This window comes from Cynocephalus volans, chromosome 1 (genome assembly GCF_027409185.1).
Source record: "Cynocephalus volans isolate mCynVol1 chromosome 1, mCynVol1.pri, whole genome shotgun sequence".
NCBI classification, from domain to species: domain Eukaryota; kingdom Metazoa; phylum Chordata; class Mammalia; order Dermoptera; family Cynocephalidae; genus Cynocephalus; species Cynocephalus volans.
Genome location: NC_084460.1, coordinates 295,522,344 through 295,546,812, shown reverse-complemented (window position 1 = coordinate 295,546,812; position 24,469 = coordinate 295,522,344). Strand labels below are relative to the sequence as shown.

The 24,469-nt window shown below is 43.5% G+C and overlaps 1 protein-coding gene and 1 pseudogene across 1 annotated transcript in view; both read right to left on the bottom strand.

The window, feature by feature from the left end:
- The window catches only part of LOC134372958 (UDP-glucuronosyltransferase 1-6), a 253,422-nt gene that overhangs the window by 216,686 nt on the left and 12,267 nt on the right, over nucleotides 1–24,469 (bottom strand). The window lies entirely within an intron of this gene.
- On the bottom strand, nucleotides 1,768–17,887 carry LOC134389681 (UDP-glucuronosyltransferase 1A10-like; annotated as a pseudogene).

Genomic DNA, 24,469 nt, shown 5'->3' with positions numbered 1-24,469 from the left:
CAGCAGCTCTCTGCTCTTTTTCTGGCTCCTGTTTGTGTCCAGTGACATAATGTATGTTTATACAAAGGCTCAGTTTCTGTCCTCCTACCCACTGGTCAAATCCTTTCATTTCCATCACACAGTCACGTCTACCAAGAGCCAAACAAAATAACTCTCATCTGTATTTGGAGACCGCCCATGTCCTCGATTAACTAGAGCATGTGAAAGCATAAGAGGGGCCAGAACAGGACGGCTGGGACAGCAGGACATTAAGGTTGTTGCTACTACAGCTGCTGTTGGGCTCAGTAGTGACGTAATCTGGCATTTGTGTTTCCAGCCACCACCTTATCTCGCGGTAGAAGCAGCAAGTTCCTGGAGTCGGGTCCCTTCCTTCTGCTGAGAACTCGGCTGCCGCTTACTGGGACAGCAGTGCCTGCCGTGGACGCAGGGGAAGGGTGGCACCAGGGCAACGTTTCCAGCTCTCCTAATTTTGAGGATCTGCCTGTCCATAGCCAAACCTCACTGGGTGTCACATGCCAAGCAGGAAGACTCAGCATCCTCGGGGGACCGAAAGGCACTGGGCTTTGCCATGCTCCAGTTAGAGGCAACAATCTAGACTAGAACAGGGGAAGAGGCACACAACAAAGGTTTAACTTTGTAACATCTTGATTTTGTCCCATTGTAAGCTACAGATTTGACGTAAGGCCAAACTAAATCTCATTGACCCAAAACAATCTTAAAGTTCACCTACAAACACGTTGGCTCTGGTCATAGAGAAGTCGCTGTCACACCAGTGCTCCCACAGATAGCACTGACAACCTCTGCAAAATGTTCACCCAATGCACAGGGCAACGTCTCCAGACACCGGAGAGCCCATGGGAGGAGGAATGAAGGGGGTGCAGCAGCCGTGCATGAGTCTCCCACCAGTGTGGGTTTTTCCAGAAGGGCGGGCAGAGGGGGTGCACACCGAGCCCCCAACCCTCACTCTCACATGCCGTGAAGCCCCAACGCCTGCACAGAGCATGGAGAGGCAGGAAACACATGGGGAACGGAACTGCACGGGCTGGACAGAGACAGCAAGTGTGCGGCCGTGGCAGGGGGAGGAGGGAAAGAGGAGCACACACGTGGCCCAGGGCTCCAGGATGAGGCACGAGGACTGCACAACTGGGAACACACATTTCTTCTCCCACTGCTCTGGGGCTGGACTGGGATCCGAATCAAGGTGTCGGTGTGGTGGCCTTCCCTCTGCAGGCTCTAGGGGTATCCTACCTTCCCCCCTCCAGCTTCCTGCGTCTGCTGGCATCCCTCACAGGTCCCGGGCTGATGGTTGCGTCACTCCAGTCCCTGAGTGTCTTCACATGGTCTTCCCTCTGTGCATATCTGGCTCTGTGTCCAAATTTCTTTTTTATAAAAGGATACCAGAAACACTGGATTGGGGCCTACCCTAACGACCACATTTTAACTTCACTCCCCTGTAAAGACCTTATCTCCAAATAGGTCACATTCTCAGGCACTTGGGTTTAGGATTTCAACACTATTGGGATGGGGGTCACTATTTAACCCCCAAACAAAAGACTGGCCATCCCGGCCTTGTGCACTAAGCCTCACCCGGAAGGCCAGGGCAGCCACTGAAGGAGGTGTGGAACCGCCAGCTTTGTGTTTCTGAAATATCCCTCTTGCAAAGGACTGAGATGATTGACAGGGGTCAGATTTTCAGGATGTTTCTGCAGAGGGCAGGGCCTGAATCAAAGCCACAGCCCCTCCTTCAGGGACAGACCACATGGAGACTCAGTCAACGGACACGACCACCAGGGGGCGCTCGGAGACCAAGACCAGCAGAGGCTGGTAGGTCATAGAGAAGGCGAGTCTGCAGGGCATCCCCAACTGCCCACAGAGGATGGTCTCCTGGGAGCTGTGAGCACACAGGGCAGGAGAGAGGGATGCTCTGCTGTGGAAGAAACGCCTCAGCCCCTGAACTATTCATCCGACCCTTTTAAAATGCCTATGCCCATTAAGCAGCCTGTAATGATCATAGTTTAAGGGTGGGAATATGCTGCTACAGTTTCATTGTCACAGGAAAGGGGCTCTCCCCATCTTAAATTCATGCAGTGACTTTTTATCTCCATATTGGTGTCATCTAATTTCTAGGTGCACATCGGATGCCCTGGGGAGAGTCAGGCATCTGGGCAATGGTGGTCTCATCAGACACAGGTGCTCAGGCAGAGCAGGACGGTGGGGACAGAGGAGCTCACACACATTCCTGATGCCTGGATATTCCAGGAGGAAATGTCCGAGGCATCGGCTTCAGGGTCTACAGCCGAGGAGGGATCTGAGCTGCTCATGTAGACTTGGAACCATCTGCATGTGGTCGTGATTGATGCCACAGGTGTCAAAGAGATCACCCCAGAAAGACTCCAGACAGAAGGCATCCCTCAAACCTGCCCCCAAGTGACCGGCTCGCCTCTGCCACACGCATACACCTAAACATAAAAACTAAAAAGGTTAAACTTTTTGAAGAAAACATGGCAGCCAATGTTCATACCTCACGTGGGCAAAGATTTCTTAGACAGGGCACAAAAGTATATATACCCAAAAATTGATAAATTGACCTTCATCAATATTTTAAACTTTTGTCTTTGCAAGATATTGTGTGAAAAAGGAAAAAAAATTAAGCACTCCACCAGGACAAAACATTGGCGATACCTATCTGACAAAAACTATAAGCAGAATATGTAATGAACTCTCACAAATGAAAAACAAGAAGACAACTAACCTAATAAAAATTGGCACAAGACTTGAAGGGACACTTTTTTAAAAGATATGTTCATATGATCAATGAGCACAAGAATGTGTGTGCATCAGCAGCAGTCATAAAAGAATTGCAAACAAAAACCATGATGAAATTACACTACCCACCCACTAGAATGAATAAGATGTAAAAGACTGACAAGAGCAGGTGTCAGCCACGACACAGAGCAATGAGAACTCTAACACATCGCAGTTAGGAAGGTAAAATAGAAACTTCTTTGGAAAACAGTGTGCTCCTTTCCTACAAAGTTGTACATACACCTACCATGGGCCCCAGCGTCCCCAATTTTAAGTATTTACAACAAGAAAACTGAAACCGAATATCCTTAGAAACACTTGCACACAAATATTTATAGCAGGTATATTATTCATAGGAAAAACTGGAAACAACCCACATGACCATCAATAGGAAAGCAGATAAGCAAACGGTGATGTATCTCTGCGATGGGATACTACTCAGAAATAAGAAGGAATGAAATAGTGACGCACGCAGGAACATGGACGAATCCAAAAAGACTAGAGGACTCCAGACACAATACAGTGCACATGCACGTTTTCCATCCTCACTGGTGTGATTCCATTCAGATGAACTCTAGAAAGACAACTTTATTGTCCAATGACAGAAACCAGGACACTGGTTGCCTAAGGCTGGGGGCAGGTATTAGGTAATGGAGCAGGACACAAGGGAAGCTACTGGCTCATGGAGTGGTCCATGTCTTCACTGTGGTAGTAGCTACACAGGTATATAAAATTGTTAGAGGACAGAAATATATTACTGAAAAGGAGCATTCTGACAACATATAATGTAATTAGAAAAGAAAAGAAAAAAAAATCCAACTTTCCTGAGTGAATAAAGAGAAAACTCATCCACACAAAGGCCTACAAATTACTAGAAACATTAACAGCCAAAGACCTAATTCTAATAATCTTTCATTCACATCCTGATATTTTTTTTATCTGATGTTTAAATTTAAAAGTACCTGCATATATCACAATAGAAATAAAAATACCTAAAAGAGAACACGAGGTAGAGTCTTCAAACACAGAATGCTTGTAGACCCCAAAATGATTGTTTCAAAGGTTGACACATCATCCTTTCTTGAGGACATTCATATTGGGTGCCCAACACGTTTTCATAAAGAAATTCAGATTAGAACACAGAGAAAGTTATGTGATTATAGGTTTATATACTAAACTAGAAATTAAAATTTGGGATTAAAATCATTGCATAGCATTCTGATTCATAGTCGTTATCAGCCCAGATATTCCAGGATTCCGTGACAGGTCAGGAATGAGGAGGTGGCAGTGGGCTAGGACATGGGTCTAAAGTGATGGGCAGAGTCACGGAAGCAAAAATAATCCCCCAAGTCTTCTTATCATGCATTTACTCCACCTTCCATCGGTACTCACACACTAAGGTTTGAAAACCCCTAGAAGAAATCTTGCTAAGCCACTGTATAGCCATCAGCACCATGCCAGCCTGGACACCATCATGTACCCAGACCATGGTGAGATTAGTGGCCATTTGCTATGACCACATCTGCTGCAGCTGAAAGACCAATAGGATTGAAAACAGCTTTACACTAGACCTCCGCCCGTATTTAATGCTTAACTTTATACAATGTTCTTTTCAGGGTAACTGGCTTGAACACTTCCAAAAGACACCATCTCCCTAGCACATGGTGGCACACCCTTGAGGTGGTGCAAGGTCACAACCTGTGTCTCTTGATTTCCCAGCTCTCCCTTTCCCTCTGCCAGGGCCAGCTTCATGCATGTGCGACCTGTGCAGTCACACTGCACTCCACACCTAGAAGGGCTTTGCTCACCTCTGAGGTTCTCATTCTACTGAGAGAGAAAAGAACTATATCTGGCCTGATGGCCCTCAATCCTGCTGTTCTAAATGTAAAAAACCCTGTCTCACTTGTGCTGCATTTGCAGTTTTCAGAGTTCGCCTGTGAACTTGACCTCACCTGCACCTACCATGACTTCCTGTGTGGTGTTTATTTCACAGAGGGAGAAATGAAAACTCAGAAGCCACCATGTGCCACAAGCACACATCTGGGTTCCAATCCAAGCCTATAGCTCCTACCCCAGTGATCTTGGTCTGCTAATATAATGGGGACACGGGAGGGATCACTGGGGATAAAAGGTGAGTCTTCCCAACCCTAGCTTGGGCTGAACACTGAGTATGTGCTCATTCCTGGAGCCAGAGCTGTGGCCGTGATTTAGCTATGATGACTGTGCTGCCCTAATTAGGAGAGGAGAAGCCCATCCTCTCGAAGCTTGGAGCAGTCTTTTGCCTTGCAAGTGGAAGAGGTGAAGATTTATCATAGAATTCTTTTGCTCTATGAAAAACACTCCAATAGCTCTTCATTCATGAAATGTGAAGCTAAATTCTCCTCTAAACTTGAGGTATTTGACACTTGAGCCTCCCAGAAGGAAATGAGGTTAGCCACGGGATGGAGGGAGCTGACCTAGCAGCAAGAAGGACAATGTAGAGAGTGTCCTCGCACCTGTCCCGGATTTGCTCTCCTATGGAAGAGAAGGCTTCAAAAGAAAGCCTCTTTTCTCATGTAAGACTGTATGAGACCTGGGGAGGAAGTGAGGACCCAAGAGGCACACAGAAGGGTGCAGAGGCACCAGTGAGGATTTGGCACAAGCAGAACTGTTGGGGGCAGATGACAAGGTGCACAGGGGTGATCAGGAGGCCCTGGTGGGGCTGGCATATGTGGTTACAGAACATCTGAGGCTGCCTCGTGGCCCAGCCTCTGAGGTTCTCACATCAGCATCCACCAGCTGGGTGGCCAAGGGGCTTCTCCAAGGGCCAGTATGGGCAGAAATGCGGGCAGCCTCTGAGGTGTCTTAGTCTGTCTTTGGGCAGAGGCAGTGGGTGAGGCTGCGATCAGAGTGTCACTCATGTAGGTGGAAGTGGGAGTGGCATCACTGGACTCTCCCACTCAGGCACAGCTGGGAGCCCAGAGGTCACCCTGAGAAAGGACATTCCTTGTTTGTTCCTCAGAGCCTTCTGACAGGAATATCCACTAAGCTATGCTTTCAAAAGCCTTTGCACATTCTGTAGGAAATATGTAAGTATGTGTTTTACAGATAGGCCAATAGTTACCTATAAATATGCACCAAGACGGTACGCCATCCTGTAGGGAGCTGAAATAACAACAATAATGAGTAGTTTACATGCCCTACACCACAGGCCTACTAGATCTATTCCCTAAACCACCCTCTGCTTTTCACACACCCTGCTAATTCACCCTTGCTCAGAATACAATATAAAATAACCTAAATTAATATTTAACCATGTTCAAGCACACAGATAACTTCAACCAATTAAGCCCCTCATCAACTATCACCTGAGCCTCTAGGTTTACTGTTCTCTTCGTCTCTACCCATCTGCCTGTCCCTCTCTGAAGAGTCACAGCACCAGTGTGAGGACAACCTGGAGGGACCCCTGTGCCCACAGCCCTCTAATGTGAACTTTCTGGGCCCCTTCTCCTTGTTCATGTCCATGGATGAACAGCTGTCAGTGCTTTTCCGCTTTCTGGTCAACTTTTCTCAAAACAGAAAGGAAGCATTAACTGTTAAATTGTAGTTGCATCACTACTTCCACCAGGGATCACGCAAAAATGAGCCACATTAATCCTCGTGTGGGCCAGGACAGGTCCCTCAGTGGGGCTCCTCTGTCTCTAATCAGGCAGCTGAGTTCTGTGGTATGAACAGAGGGCCACTATGGTAGTCAAAAAGCAGTTCCTGAAAAATCTTAATGAGTGGACGACCCAGCCCTGCCCTGTGAATGAGGGAAGTAGAACAGGAAGAAAGGGGGACAGAAGAGAAGGTGGAAAAATAAAAGATGCAAGAAAATCAGGAACTATAAACAGTGAGAAGGCAGCAGGGTGACAGGGCATTCGGATGTCAGCAACTGGACCAGCCAGAGGCTGAAACATAGAGAAGGTGGCTCTAGCCGCAGGAACCTGATTCCTGTAGAGCATGTTCGGCCTTACAATACATCACTCCAGTGATTTGGATTCTATGGTTGTCCTCACAAAGTACCACAGACCGGGTGTCCTAAACACCAGTTCTGGAGGCTGCAAATATGAGACCAGCTGTCACTGCTCTTACACAATGCTTAACTTTAAGGAATGTTCTTTTCAGGGTCACTGGCTTGAATACTTCCAAAGGGTACCATCTCGCTAATACATGGCATAGGGCACACCCTTGAGGTGGTACAAGGCCACAGCCTGCTTCTCTTGCTTTCCCAGCTCTCCCTTAACCTCTGTCAGGGCCAGCTTCATGCATCTGCAACCTGTGCAGTCACACCGCACCCCACATTTAGAAGCGTCTTTCACTTCGCTTAATACTGTGCTGTCATACTCGTGAAATTCTTCATAACTCTTGTACAATGGGACCCTCATGATAGAGTTTGGATATGTTGTCCCTGCCAAAACTCATGTGGAAATCTGATCCCCAATGTGGCAATGTTGGGAGCGGTCTGAATCACGGGGATGGATCCCTCATGAATGGATTAATGCTCTCCCTGGGGGGAAGGAGTCCTGAGTGCGATCTTGCTCTATTAGTTCCTGCAAGAGCTGTTGTTTAAAAGACCCTGGCACTTCCTCTCTCTCTCTTGCTTCCTCTTGCCATATGATCTGCTTTTACCCACTGGTTGCCTGACACTTTCCACCATGAGTAGAAGCAGTGTGAGGCCCGGGACAGATAGAGCTGTCCCAGAATTGTAAGACAAATGAACCTCCTTTCTTTATAAATAACCCGTTATCAGGTATTACATTCTAGAAACCCAAACGGAGCAATACACCTCATGTGCGTTTTGCAATGGTACTGTGTGTATGTCTCCCAAAACTCATGTGTTGGAAACTCAGTCCTAATGCAACAGCATTGGTAGGTGAGGCCATTAGGGAAGGGTTTGAGTCGTGAGGGCTCAAAATGCCATCACAAAAGGAATTGATAAAGGGACTTTGTTTTTCTCATCCAACATCTGAAAGATGAGGATAAAACATATCTCCCCTTTGGAGCATGCACTGTTCAAGGCACCATCTTGTAAGCAGAGGCCAGACCCTCACCAGACATCAAACTGCCACTGCCTTATCTTACCATTCCCAGCATCCAGAACGGTGATAAGTATATTTCTGTTCATTATAAATTACCCTGTCTTAGGTATTTTGTTTAAACAAACTATGACATTCAACACACTAGGAATGGAGGAGAATTTCCTCAATCTGGTCATACGGGCGTCTACAAAAAGATCTCTGTTAACACTTAATGGTAAAACACTAAATGCTTTCCCGCTAAGATCAGGAACAAGAAAAGGGTGTCCTCTCTTCCCCTTCTATTCAACATTGTCCTAGAGGTTCTAGACAACGCTATTAGACAAAAAAAAAAAAAAAAAAAAAAGACATAAACTTCATCCAGTTTGGGGACAAAGAAGTAAAGCTATGTCTATTGGTAAATGACATGATCTGTGTATAGAAAGTCTCAAGAAATCCACTAAAAAATAATTAGAACATATAGACGAATATAACAAGTTTACAGCGTACAAGTTCAATATTTAAAAAATGGATTGTGTTTCTATACACTAAAAATGAAGAGTCCGAAGTTAAAATTAAGAAGACAATTCCAGTGTAACACCAAGATGAAGTGTTCAGATCCCCATACTGGACAGACACCAAAAACAAAAGAAAAAGAAAAAAGTAAAAGAAACAGAGAAAGGGAAAACAATTCCATTGGAAATAGCATCAAATAAAATAAAATACTTAGAAATAGATTTAATTTGTTTAAAGTGAGAGACTTTACAATGAAAAGTGAAAAACAATATTGACTGACATTACAGAAGACCTACATAAACAGAAAAATCTCCTGTGTTCATGAATCAGAAGATTTACTATTGTTAAGATGCAATATCCCTCAAATTAATCTACAGATTCAACACAATTACTATCAAAATTCCATCTGGCATTTTTTACAAAACTTGTCACACGAATCCTAAAATTCCTATGGGAATTCAAAGTACCCAAAATAGTTAAAATAATTTTGAAAAGGATTAACAACTTTAGAGGATCCAAACTTCCCAATTTCAACCTTACTACAAAGCTGTAGGAATCAAGAAAGTGAGATACTGGCAATAAAGACAGGCACATAAATCAATGGAATAGAATGGAGAGTCCTGAAATAAACCCTCACATTTACAGGCAAATGAAATTCTCCAAGAGACTTAAGACAATTCAAAGGGGAAAGTACAGCCTTTTCAACAAATGGTGCTAGGAAAACTCATTATAAATCAGTCAAAAAAAAAAAAAAAAGAACGAAAGAAAAAAAAGAAACGAAAAATAAGGTGGACCCTTACCTTCTACCATGCACAAAAATAAACTCAAAGTGAATCACAGACCTAAATATAAGAGCCAAAACTATTAAATTCTTAGGAGAAAACATGGATATAAATCTTCCTGACCCTGGATTTGGCCATATTTTTAAAATATGACACCAAAAGCACAATCAACAAAAGAAAAACTAGAGCAATTGTACTTAATCTAATTTAAAACCGTTGTGCTTCAAAGACACCGTCAGAAAAGTGAACGAGTGCGAGCCAGTTATCTCACGTGGTTAGAGCATGGTGCTCATAATACTGCCTTGGGTTGAATGTCCTCCCAAATCTTTTCCCCACTGTAACTCTTGAGGTCAGGAAATCCTATTATGGTAATAGAAAGGGGGGACCTTGAAGAGGTGACTAGCTTGTGATGACTGAACCCTCATGAATGGATCAATCAATTCTTGTACTAATGGGAGTGGTTCTGGTGGCTTTAAAAGGAGAGTAAATGAGGAGGTTACTCGGTCTCTCTGCTCTACCATATTCACCATGTGTACCCTGAGTCGCTGTAATCACCACCAGGTCAAGAACCTCACCAGATGTGTTCCCCGAACTGTGGACTTCCCAGCCTCTGAAACTGAAAGCCATAAATATTGTTTCTTTATAAATTATGCAGTTCCAGGTATTTTGTTATAAGCAAAAGAAACGGACTAATACAAACACCAAGGTCAAGGTTTCGGGTCCCCATACCACTCACCTTCAAAAAAAAAAAACAAAAAAGAAAAAACAGAAAGAAACAGCCACAAAATTAAAAAAGTATATACCATATATCTGATAAGCAACTTGTGTCCAGAAGAGTAAACAAGTCTTATAATTCAACAACAACAAAAACAATTTTAAAATGCACAAAGGACATGAATAGACATTTCCCCAAAGAAAATATACAAAAGCAATAAGTATGTGAAAAGGCGGTGAAAATCAATAGTCATTAGGGAGATGGAAATAAAAACAATGAGACTGCACTTCACACCTACTAGGATAGTTATACTTTTTTGAAAAAAATGAAAAAAAAAAAAAACAAGTGTTGGTAAAGATGTGGAGAAAGTGGAACCCTCATACACAGCTAGTAGGAATGTGAAATGCGGCAGCCACTGCGAAAAACACTTTATTGGTTCCTCAATAGTTTAAACAAAGATTTAATATATGACTCAACAGTTACACTCCTGGGTATATACCCCAAAGAAGTGAAAATGTCATCAAACAAAAACTTGTACACAAGTGCCCATAGTAGCACTATTCACAGTAGCCAAAAAGTGGCAGCCCAAATGTCCATCAGCTGATGAATGGATAAACAAAATGTGGGATGTTCAGACAATGGAATATTGTCAGCTATAAAAACCAATAAAATACTGAAACATGCTAAAACGAGGGTGAACCTTGAAACATGCTAAGTAAAGAAGGCAGACACAAAAGGCCACATCATGTATGATTTCCATTTCATGAAATATCCACAAAAGGCAAATCCATAGAGACAGAGAGCAGGTTGGGGTTGCCCAGGGCAGGGGAGGCGAGCATGAGTAATGACTGCTTTCGAGGCATGTGAGTTTTTATAGGGGTGAAGAATGTTCTCGAGCAAGAGAGTGGTGATAGTGCACAACGTTGCGAGTGTAATAATGCCACTGAACTGCAAGATTCAGAATGGTAAATTTTGTTCTGTGTGCATTTTATCACAATAAAGATAAACAGTTCAGACACTTTGAAATACAGTCTGGCAGTTCCTCAAAAGATTAACCTTCCAGTTACCACACAACCCAGCAATTGCACACCTAGAGAATTTAAAACAGATGTCCACACAACTTATACACGAGTGCTCACAGCAGCTTTATTCATCATAAGCAAGAAGTGGAAATGACCTAAACGTCCATCACCTAATGAGTAGATACATATAGTGTGGTTTATCCACAGAATGGAATATTATAGAACAATCAACAGTTATCCTATAACACGGTTGAACCATGAAAATCTTAAGAGAAAAAAATGAGCCACATATTGTGTGATTCCATTTCTACAAAATATGCAGAGTAGGCAAATCCATAGAGACAGAAAGATACATGGGGACAGGGGGTGAGGGCAGGAAGGAAGGAGGAGTGATATAGGAATGGGTATACTTCGGAGATGACTGAAAATGTTCCAAAATTGAACGTGTTAATGGTTGCACAAATCAGTGAGTATAATAAAAAACACTGAAATGAGTGAATTTTATTGGTATGTGAATTATACCTCAATAAAGTGGGTTTTAAAAACCCACTTTTGATAACACCAAGATCCATCCAGGATGGTTCCCTGTACCGTCCAGCAGATCAAAAAATATATATATATCTAATGTCATTCACCTAGAGTTAGTTAATCAGCGAACTTTCTAGTCATTTAGATACTCATGTTGAATGTATTTTTTTAACTCTGGCTTTTAGCCACTCTTTAAATAATTAACTACTAACAAATGCTGCCAATTGTTCCACATGTCTGGTAATCTCCAAGATAACCAGTTACAAAGATAAACACAGGGTTGTGAAAGAGAAATGAACATTAGAGGCACTGTGGTCATTGACCTAAGCCATTTATTTTATAAAGTGTCTACTAAGAATGATTTGGCATTTTGACGTTTTGTCACCATGACTTACCTAAAATCAAACCTTAGCTCAACCAAGAAATGTTGACATCTCAGCTTGAACGAGCATTACTTTTAGAAACCCCTTTAGGAAAATGAAATGAGCTCAGAGGATCCTTGCTACCCCCATAACAGCTGGCTGGGGGTCTTGCTGGGTAGATACCACTGATACTCGGAATTTATTCAGATCAGAGATTCTCAGCTTCAGCAACATTGACATTTGGAGCCAGATAGTTCTATCCTGGAAGTGGGTGGGTGGGTGGATATTTCTCATGCATTGCAGGGTTTTTAACAGCAACACCTGCTGATACCTACTAGATGAGAGTATCATCCCATCATCAAAATTTCTGAGTTATAAAAAACGACTCTAATTGGTTAGAGCAGAGCATTAAAGCCCCAAGGTCATGCACAGGGAAGGTTCCCCATACAGGCTAGTGCCTCCACCAGCTGCAGCAGTTGTGGCCTCAGGCAGTTCACTCAACTTCTAGAAGGTTCAGTTTGCTCTACTGAGTGAGAGACCTTCCTGTCTGACTGTCCTCAATCCTATTATTATAGCCTGAAGTCCAACTTCTGCTGCGTTTACATTTTCAGAGATCTCCCATGACCTTGACCTTACCTGCCCCTGCCATAACTTCCTGTGTGCTGCTATTTCACAGAGGGAGAAATGAACACTCAGAAATAAGCTACCACCTGCCCCAGCCACATGGCTGGACTCCAATCCAAGCCTGTAGCCCCTACACCTTTGTTCTTACTCTGCTAATATAATGGGGACCCGGGAAGGATCCCTGGGGCCAGAGAGGGAGGTTTCCTAGACCTAGCTCAGGCTGGGCACAGAGGATCTGCTCATTTCCAGAGCCACAGATGTGGCCGTGACAGGGCTCCAAGGTGTGCATGGCTCTAACAGGGTGAGGAGCACAGGATGCCCCTGAGGAGGTCACCGAGGGCCGGACCAGGTATTCCACCAGGACAACACCACACTGTAAGGCTGGGTCTGTGAAAGAGCATCAAACTTGCTCTCCTCGAGGAAGTTCAGGGTGGCTGCATCCTTCGGGAGGCTCTGGAAGCTGATGAAATACATGTCTGCAACAGTCAGCTATTCCTCACTGCTTCAGAACAGCAGTCAGAAATGGTGTCCAGCAAAGTGATGGTTTCCAAAGGAGCCGTAACAGTTCTCCATCTCTTTTTGATCATACAGCACAGGATATACTTATCTTGTATGCTATGGGGATTCTCAGAAAAGCAAATAGATTTCTGGTGCCAACACCACAAATTATTGCCACCAACACTGAGAAGCTCACTATATCCTTCATACTAAGCCAGTGGCTTCCAACCAAGGAGCTGCTAGCATCTTGTCACCTACTATGTTTTACAAAATTAATAAAAACGAGTCAGAAGAGTGACACTCTTCTACATTTTTGCAAGTCCCTTCAATGTCTGGCTTTCTAGGTGAGAGCCAATCTCCTATGCGCTTCTTCCTTCAACCTCACACAGCATGTAGCCTCTGAAAACACTACTCTACCCTCATGAGAAGATGAGAGTGGAAAAGGCAAATAATATCTTAGTATGATTATGAACATAGTTGGACCTCACATACACCAAAAAGTGTCTCAGGGATTGGACGCACTATGAGAACCTCTGTTCTACATTACAGATTAGAAAACTTTTTCTGTAAAGGATGAAATAATAAATATTTCAGGTTAGGCAGGCCATTTGATTGCTTTGGTAATGACTCAACTCTACCATTGTAGCAGAAGAGCAACCACAGACAACAATGAACAAAAGGGCATGTCTGTGTTCCAATAGAACTTTATTGGTAAAATAAGGAGCAGGTTAGATTGGCCCAAGTGTTATAGTGTCCCAACTGCTGCTCTAGATGATAATAAAACCCAGGATGTCAACTCTGCCCCAGACGTCCACATGGCTTAGAACTCCTTTCATTCCAGGTTTGGTCAGTGTCATCTGAAAGAGATCTGCCCTGAACAACACCTTAAGAAATAGCCCAGCCCATCACTCTGAAACCCCTTCCCAACTTATTCTTCACCATCTAACCTATTGTTTATTTATTATGAGTCTTGTCCAATTAATGGGAGCACCCTGAGGGCAGAGACTATGTTGTCTTGTTCTCTGCTGGATCCCCAGTGTCTAGAAGGATGCTTGGCATTTAACAGACCTCAGTGAATGTTTCTGTAATGAATGAACTAGCTGTTGTTTGCCTATGCACTGAATTCTCACACTTCATTTTCCTTTCAGCTGGTGGGATTCAGTGAGGAAATGGGGACACTTAAAGCACCAGGAGTTCTGTTTTGAGAAGTTGGTCATCAGCTCTATTTACACGTGTACAAGGAAAGCAAATGCCTTTTTTTTAAGAAAGGACTCTACCTTCACAACACAGAACCACACTTCTGAGACCACATGTGTGCAGATTTTCTCCCTCACTGACCAATTTTCCAGCACCAGCTGGGTTCAATCCAATTCTTTTTTTTTTTTTTTTTTTTTTTTTTTGTCCTTTTTCATGACCGGCACTCAGCCAGTAAGTGCACCGGCCAGTTCTATATAGGATCCGAACCCACGGCGGGAGCGTCGCAGCGCTCCCAGCGCCGCACTCTACCAAGTGCGCCACGGGCTCGGCCCTCAATCCAATTCTGACACTAACCAGGGTTAGTGCAGACCCCAATGTTTAAAGCCTCCCTGCCACAGACTGTCCACACTTCAGACAATTTCAAGGAGTAGCTACGCAGATTACACACACTTCTCGATGTGGAATCTAGGCTGTCCCAGTGAGAGGAAGTTCCTAGAATCATGAGAACAGTCTCGCCCAGAGCTAGTCACACACACCAGAACCTGCTCATCTGAGGCCTGCCAGGCCACACCTTTGGCACTGCACACATGCTGGGGCCCAAGAAAGGAGAAGCCCGAGGAAGAGAGGTGAAGGAGCCACTGAAAATGCATAGTCTGTTTCTAATAAAATAATAGACTGACATAACACACCATGTGTTTCACCCGAATATAGTGACTGTGCATTTCCGAAGAATCTCTCCTTGTATTTGTCAAGACTTTTTTAATCACAAGTGACCGAATCTCAGTAAGGTGGCTTCAATAGCCATGTTATTCAATAATGTTTTGCAGGTATATGCTCCAATAAAGCAAAGTAAGTGGTATAAACATTTCAGCAGGGAATTATTTGCAGATGATACTGTACACCTAATAAATCTTACAAACTAATGAGAGAAATCAGTGATATGGCTACATATAAGATAAATGTGTAAAAACTAATTTACTTTAATTTTAATGTATTTTACTTACCAATAACCAGTATGAAATAGAAGTGGAAAAATTGCCCTTCACACAGTAGTTTCAAATATAAGAACATGCCTGGGCATAAATTTTAACAACAAAGGTAAAATATTTATATAAAGAACAAATTTTATTGAAGGACATAAAACAAAATATGAATAAATAAAAAGGGATACATATTTTTGAATAGCAACACTTAAGAGCAAAAGCATGCCAATCTTTCCAGAATTAAGTGACATTTAATTTAATATTAGCAGAGCCCTAAGGATTTGTTTTTATTTTTTGAAACTAGACAAAACAATTTAAATTTTATAAAACATAATAAGTTTTAAGAATACCAAGAAAATTTAAAAGAAAAGAACAGCAAGTATAGGGTTTGCCCTCCCTACATTCAAACTTACTGCAGAGCTCATAAAATCAAAATGTTGTACTGGTGCATGAATAGATAGATAAGTTAGTGGGAAAAAATTGTGAGATCATAGGCAGATGTAAAGAAATAGTGAAATTTAAAATATGATGAACATATATTTCCATTCGATGACTGAAGAATGGATCTTTACTAAATGGTGTTGGGACAATGAACTATCCATTGAGAAGAGAAAAAATTAAGATCCTTACACCGTATAGACTGAAGTTCTCACTGTAAAAAATACTGTCAACATTAAAAGAATTAAAAATATTAAAAAATAATATTGAAAATGTGTTTCTATATTTCACACTGGGGAAGACCCAACAAAGTCAAAACACAGAAACCATTAAAGAAAAAGTTCACAATTTACTCCCCAAAAGTGAAAATCCTGTATGGCACAAGAGGAAGAAGACCCAAGAAAGAAAGAATTCCAGCACATGTGAAAAACTAACTGTTAATATTCCTAATACTTGAGAGGATTATAGCAGTTAGTCATAAAAAACCAAACAGCCCTATAAAAAATGGTTAAAGAATGTGAATATGTAATTCACAAGAGGACAAATGAAAGACCAGAAATAGATATATTGACATACTGGGCATCTGCATTTTCTCTAGTGAATTACATAGGCTCATATTTCCATAGAAAGAAAAGAAAAATTGAAGCAGCTACACAGAATTATTTTGCCCAGAAAATGAAATTTAAATGCTTCCCAACATCTGAAGCTGAGGAGGGTATAGAAAAACTAAAACTCTCATATACTGATGACCAAACTGTGAGAATCCTCAATATTTTGAAAGTAACTTGTCAAATTTATTAAAATCTAATATGTGCATACCATTTATCCCAGCAACCCTATTCCGAGGACTCTGGCCATTGAGATAAGAACAAGAATATGGAAATACATGAAAGTGAAGAAGTAACTAAGAATGTAAGTACACTCCTGTCATAAAAGCAAAAAATGGAAAAAGCCTGTTTCAATACTTGTTGGTTGAAAAAACAACAGTGCATTCAGAATAAGACTTCTATGCACTTGTTGAGAGAGCGAGTCACATCTGTGGCGTGCTGGCCTATGAACACATCTATGATCAACAGGCAAGAGGAAAATGCAAGGGAAGAATAATATGTCCAGCCAGACACTAGATTTTATTTTCATAAAATAGGTGGGAGAAGGTACAACAAACACCAAAAAATTCAGAACATTGGAAAATGTTAAGAGCTTTTCCCTGCAGGGGTAGCACAGGATTACCAAAAAGGGAGATTTCATTTCTTCATGTGTTTTTCAGTATATTTCTAAAAACAGTATTCAAAATGCAGCCTGAAGATGAAATACAGTTATGCCAATGGTATACACATACATGTCAATGAGGGCAGCTTTAGAAAATGTGCCAGCCCACAATCAAATGGATTGGTACTAAAGTCATTAAACCAAAAACAAATACCAACTGTGACACCTATAAATGACAAATCACACCTCAGTAAGGAATCTCTCTGTTCAAGGTCCAGGCCAGATTATTCTTCGTGTGCTAAAGGAGGGATAACTCACCTGAGGCAGTAGCTTGCAGGAACTGCAGTTGATGCCACTGACAAAGAACATGTTGGGCATCCCATGTCTGGGATATTTGAAAACAATGTCAGTTCGTAACAACCAAATGGATGTGTGGCTGAAGAGATCAGATGCTGTCACAGGTGTTCGGTGAATTTCAGGGGCAATGTCCAAAGCACTTTTGAAAAGAATGGGGCAAAATAATTGCTCCACCAAGTGGAAAATGTGGTTCCGTACTCTCCTTGAAGGTCATGACATCTGAGAACCCTGAGAAACCTATTGGAACGTCAATAAGAGGACCGGGACTCTGCATACCTTCTTCAGAATGATGGCAAAATATTCCAATGGCAAAGCCCACAGACAGGAGTGAAAAATGTTTGGCAACAATCAAGCCACAAATGTCAAATGGATAAAGGAGCAATGGATCAAAAGAACTCACTTATAAGTATTCGACTAATTTCCTATCGTTAAATAAGCACCTACAATGTGAAAACAAAAGTTCAAAAATACTCTTGTGTGAGCTCATTAATATAAAAAATAAAATTTCTCCTTGAGTTTTCCATTCATTGTTGGCAAAAACCATAAACTCATTGCCCAAATCTTCCAGAGCGTAAGAGTTTGAATAAGTCTTTTCTGTACAGTTCAGTCATCTTTCCCAGGTGCCAACTCACTGCTGCTGTGAATAAGAACAACTCGTGCTCTCTGTGCATGAGTTTCTACACAATCAAACTCATGGTAAACCAGCAGCTCCCCTCCAGGGGTACCACCAGCAGCTTGCCTTCCTTGGCCAGGCCACTGGTCAGCACCAGACGTACACAAACAGGAAGGGGGCTGGTCACAATTGCAGGAGCCATCGTGTAACTGCAGCACAGAGCAATCCCATTGCTTGGATCCTAAGCCCGTGTGATCCAGCAGGAGGAAGAAGTACAGGCACAAAACCAGCCCCACGAGAGGCCATGTATTCACACATGAATAGAAAATTACACTCACTGCCAATGATCTACTCAGAAGAACAATAGTAATAATGATAACTGAGAAGCACTTGCTGAGATACCTACTTGTGTGGTTTCCAGACAAGAGTAGGTTGTGACCTTGCCTTGTGGAAAGATCATGCGTGTACTGCAATGTGAGATTACAGGCACTATCATTAAGCAACAATTCTGCATTAGAGGAATCAAAGAAATGAAAAGGAAAATAAATTAAATAAGCCTTGTATTTTGGGAATTTGTCTCAGGAAATATTTGAGTTTTATCGTCAGTCTACCAAAGCCTCCTTTTCCAGAAAGGGACTGGCATTGCAGGTTCCAAGGACACATTGCAAGGCTCTTAACTCTCACCTCTTCCCTGGCAGTGGGGTTGCTGTCAACAAGGGTCTCTGCCATGCCCAGGCATTGCTGCTTGTCTGTTACAATGCCAGAGGATTCTCCTATCATGTTTGAACCCTCTGAGACCTCTGCAAAGCTAAAATAAAATTAACAACCCACCTACACGGACCATTCCTGGGGTTTGTTGACAAATCCCGGCTCAGTCCACCACTGCAGGTGAGGCTGAATCTTCCCTTGGGGAGGAAGTTACCCCCACTAGAGATCCACCTTGACAGGACAGTTGGAAGATATGTGCATGCCAAGATGCACCCAGGGCTCACCAGCAGCACACTCTGCAGGGAGCACTTGGCTTTAACCCTTTCATGTAGGTTGGCTCCAGAATCCTAGTTCTCTTACTTCCCCCCCAACAGCAGCTCTCTGCTCTTTTTCTGGCTCCTGTTTGTGTCCAGTGACATAATGTATGTTTATACAAAGGCTCAGTTTCTGTCCTCCTACCCACTGGTCAAATCCTTTCATTTCCATCACACAGTCACGTCTACCAAGAGCCAAACAAAATAACTCTCATCTGTATTTGGAGACCGCCCATGTCCTCGATTAACTAGAGCATGTGAAAGCATAAGAGGGGCCAGAACAGGACGGCTGGGACAGCAGGACATTAAGGTTGTTGCTACTACAGCTGCTGTTGGGCTCAGTAGTGACGTAATCTGGCATTTGTGTTTCCAGCCACCACCTTATCTCGCGGTAGAAGCAGCAAGTTCCTGGAGTCGGGTCCCTTCCTTCTGCTGAGAACTCGGCTGCCGCTTACTGGGACAGCAGTGCCTGCCGTGGACGCAGGGGAAGGGTGGCACCAGGGCAACGTTTCCAGCTCTCCTAATTTTGAGGATCTGCCTGTCCATAGCCAAACCTCACTGGGTGTCACATGCCAAGCAGGAAGACTCAGCATCCTCGGAGGACCGAAAGGCACCGGACTTTGCCATGCTCCAGTTAGAGGCAACAATCTAGACTAGAACAGGGGAAGAGGCACACAACAAAGGTTTGACTTTGTAACATCTTGATTTTGTCCCATTGTAAGCTACAGTTTTGACGTAAGGCCAAACTAAATCTCATTGACCCAAAACAATCTTAAAGTTCACCTACAAACACGTTGGCTCTGGTCATAGAGAAGTCGCTGTCACACCAGTGCTCCCACAGATAGCACTGACAACCTCTGCAAAATGTTCGCCCAATGCACAGGGCAGCGTCTCCAGACACCGGAGAGCCTGTGGGAGGAGGAATGAAGGAAGCGTGGCAGCCATGCATGAGTCGCCCACCAATGTGGGTTTTTCCAGAAGGGCGGGCAGAGGGGGTGCACACCGAGCCCCCAACCCTCACTCTCACATGCCATGAAACCCCAACGCCTGCACAGAGCATGGAGTGGCAGGAAACACATGGGGAACGGAACTGCACGGGCTGGACAGAGACAGCAAGTGTGAGGCCATGGCAGGGGGTGGAGGGAAAGAGCAGCAGACATGTGGCCCAGGGCTCCAGGATGAGGCACGAGGACTGCACAGCTGGGAACACACATTTCTTCTCCCACTGCTCTGGGGCTGGACTGGGATCCGAATCAAGGTGTCGGTGTGGTGGCCCTCCCTCTGCAGGCTCTAGGGGTGTCCTACCCTGCCCCCTCCAGCTTCCTGCGTCTGCTGGCATCCCTCACAGGTCTCGGGCTGATGGTTGCGTCACTCCAGTCCTTGAGTGTCTTCACGTGGTCTTCCCTGTGTACATATCTAGCTCTGTGTCCAAATTTCTTTTTTATAAAAGGACACTAGAAGCACTGGATTGGGGCCTACCCTAATGACCACATTTTAACTTCACTCCCCTGTAAAGACCTTATCTCCAAATTGGTCATATTCTCAGGCACTTGGGTTTAGGATTTCAACACTATTGGGATGGGGATCACTATTTAACCCCCAAACAAAGGACTGGCCACCCCAGCCTTGTGCACTAAGCTGGAGGACTGAGCCTCACCTGGAAGGCCAGGGCAGCCATTGAAGGAGGTGTGGAACCTCCAGCTTTGTGTTTCTGAAATATCCCTCTTGCAAAGGACTGAGATGATTGACAGGGGTCAGATTTTCAGGATGTTTCTGCAGAGGGCAGGGCCTGAATCAAAGCCACAGCCCCTCCTTCAGGGACAGACCACATGGAGACACAGTCAACGGATGCGACCACCAGTGGGCACTCGGAGTCCAAGACGGGCACAGGCTGGAAGGAAACAGAGAAGGCGAGTCTGCAGGGTATCCCCAACTGCCCACGGAAGATGGTCCCCTGAGAGCAATGAGCATACAGGGCAGGAGAGAGGGATGCTTAGCCACAGGAGAAACACGTCAGCCCCTGAGCTATTCCTCCAACCCTTTTAAAATGCCTATGCCCATTAAGCAGCCTGATAATGATCACAGTGTAAGGGTGGGAATATGCTGCTACAGTTTCATTGTCACAGGAAAGGGGCTCTCCCCATCTTAAATTCATGCAGTGACTTTTTATCTCCATATTGGTGTCATCTAATTTCTAGGTGCACATCGGATGCCCTGGGGAGAGTCAGGCATCTGGGCAATGGTGGTCACATCAGACACAGGTGCTCAGGCAGAGCAGGACGGTGGGGACAGAGGAGCTCACACACATTCCTGATGCCTGGAGATTCCAGGAGGAAATGTCCGAGGCATCGGCTTCAGGGTCTACAGCTGAGGAGGGATCTGAGCTGCTCATGTAGACTTGGAACCATCTGCATGTGGCCGTGATTGATGCCATAAGTGTCAATGAGATCACCCAGAAGAGTCCAGAGAGAAGGCATCCCTCAAACCTGTCCCCTAGTGACAGTGCTCGCCTCTGACACTCCCATACACCTAAACATAAAAACTAAAAAGGTTAAACTTTTTGAAGAAAACATGGCAGCCAATCTTCATACCTCACGTGGGCAAAGATTTCTTAGGGCACAAAAGTATATATCCCCAAAAATTGATAAATTGACCTTCATCAATATTTTAAACTTTTGGTCTTTGCAAGATATTGTGTGAAAAAGGTAAAAAAATTAAGCACTCCACCAGGACAAAATATTGGCAAAACTATCTGACAAAAACTGTAGGCAGAATATGTAATGAACTCTCACAAATGAAAAACAAGAAGACAACTAACCTAATAAATATTTGCACAGGACTTGAAGGGACACTTTTTTAAAAGATATGTGCATATGATCAATGAGCACAAGAATGTGTGTGCATCAGCAGCAGTCATAAAAGAATCGCAAATAAAAACCATGATGAAATTACATTACCCACCCACTAGAATGAATAAGATGTAAAAGACTGACAAGAGCAAGCATCAGTCACGACACAGAGCAATGAGAATTCTAACACATCGCAGTTAGGAAGGTAAAATAGTAACTTCTTTGGAAAACAGTGTGCTCCTTTCCTACAAAGTTGTACATACACCTACCATGGGCCCAAGCAACCTCACTTCTAAGTATTTCCAACAAGAAAACTGAAACTGAATGTCCTTAGAAACACTTGTACACAAATATTTATAGCAGGTATATTATTCATAGGAAAAAATGGGAGCAACCTAAATGTTCATCAATAGGAAAGCGGATAAGCAAACGGTGATGTATCTCTGCGATGGGATACTACTCAGAACTAAGAAGGAATGAAATAGTGACGCACGCAGGAACACAGATGAATCCAAAAAGACTAGAGGACTCCAGACACAATACAGTACACATGTATGGTTTCCATCCTTGCTGGTGTGATTCCATTCAGAAAAACTCTAGAAAGACAACTTTATTGTTCAATGACAGAAACCAGGTCAGTGGTTGCCTAAGGCTGGGGGCAGGTATTAGGTAATGGAGCAGGACACAAGGGAAGCTACTGCATGGAGTGGTCCGTGTCTTCAATACGGTGGTAGCTACACAGGTACATAAAATTGTTAGAAGGCAGAAATATATTACTGAAATGGAGCATTCTGAGAACATAAAATGTAATTAGTAAATGTACCTACTTATATCACAATAGAAATAAAAATACCTAAAAGAGAACACGAGGTAGAGTCTTCAAAAACAGATTGCTTGTAGACCCCAAATTGACTGTTTTAAAGGTTGACACAACATCCTTTCTTGAGGACATTCATATTGACAGCCCAACACATTTTCATAAAGAAATTCAAATTAGAACACAGAGAAAATTATGTGATTATAGGTTTATATACTAAACTAGAAATTAAAATTTGGGGATTAAAATCATTGCATAGCATTCTGATTCATGGTCATTATCAGCCCAGATATTCCAGGATTCCATGACAGGTCATAAATGAGGAGGTGGCAGTGGGCTAGGACATGGGTCTAAAGTGATGGGCAGAGTCACAGAAGGAAACCTAATCCCCCAAGTCCTCTTATCACACATTTACTCCACCTTCCATTGGAACTCACACCCTAAGGTTTGAAAACCCCTAGAAGAAATCTTGCTAAGCCACTGTAAAGCCATCAGCACCATGCCAGCCTGGACACCCTCATGCACCCAGACCATGGTGAGATTAGTGGCCATTTGCTATGACCATGTCTGCTGCAGCTGAAAGACCAATAGGATTGAAAACAGCTATTACACTAGACCTCTGCCCTTATTTAATGCTTAACTTTATGGAATGTTCTTTTCAGGGTCACTAGCTTGAACACTTCCAAAGGGCAACATCTCCCTAGCACATGGCAAAGGGCACACCCCTGAGGTGGTGCAAGGTCACAGTCTGGTTCTCCTCATTTCCCGGCTCTCCCTTTCCCTCTGCCAGTGCCAGCTTCATGCATCTGCAACCTGTGCAGTCATACCACACTACACATTTAGAAGCGTCTTTCACTTTGCTTAATACGGTGCTCACTGTCATGAAATTCTTCATAATTTTTGTGGAAAGGGACCCACATGATAGAGTTTGGATATGTTGTCCCTGCCAAAACTCATGTGGAAATCTGATCCCCAGTGTGGCAGTGTAGGGAGCGGTCTGAATCATGGGGATGGATCCCACATGAATGGATTAATGCTCTCCCTGGGGGGAAGTAGTCCTGAGTGTGATCTTGCTGTATTATTTCCCACAAGAGCTCTTGTTTAAAAGACCCTGGCACTTCCTCTCTCTCTCTCTCTTGCTTCCTCTTGCCATGTGATCTGCTTGTACCCACCAGCTGCCTGACACTTTCCACCATGAGTAGAAGCACCATGAGGCCCATGCCAGATGCAGCTTTCCCAGAATTGTAAGACAAATAAACCTCTTTTCTCTATAAATTACCCAGTCTCAGGTATTCTGTTATAGCAACACAGACGGACTAATACAGAAAATTGGTACTAAGGAGCAGTGTGTTGCTATACAGACAACTGAAAGTGTAGAAGAAGCTTTGGAGGCAAAGGTTGGAGGAGTTTGGAGAACTCAGAAGAAGACAAAAGATGAGAGAATGTCTGGAACATTTTAGAGTTAAATGGGTAAATCATTGTGACCAGAATGTGATAGAAATATGGACAGTAAAGACCATGCGGATGATGAGGTCTCGGATAGAAATGACAATAGAAATGAGGAACTTATTGGGAATTGGACAAAACATCACCCTTGCTACACCATAGCAAGGAACTTGGCTGCACTGTGTCCGTGCCCTTGGACTTAGTGGAAGGTGAGACTTAAGAGCTGTGAACCAGAATGTTTGGCAGAAGAAATTTCTAAGTGGCAAAGCATTAAGGAAGCTGCATGGTTATTTTTAACAGCCTATTCTGAGTTATGGCAGCAAAGACATGATGTAAAGCCACATTTAAAAGGGAAGCAGAGCGTAAAGATTTGGAAAAATTGCAGCCTGGCTATGTGGTAGAGAACCTGAGAGCAGGAGAAAAATGCAAGGGTGAAGCACGTAAACTGGTTGGTAAAGACATTAGCTTCATGATGAGGCAACCAGATGCTAGTAGCCAAGACAATGGGAGAAAGGCCCTGAAGGCATTTCAGAAGTCTGGAAGGGTGCCCCTCCCATCACAGGCCCAGAGACCTAAGAGCCTGAGTTGTTCCAGAGGACAGACATAGGGTGCCACTGCCCTTGGATTCTGCTCCGTGCATCCCAGCTGCT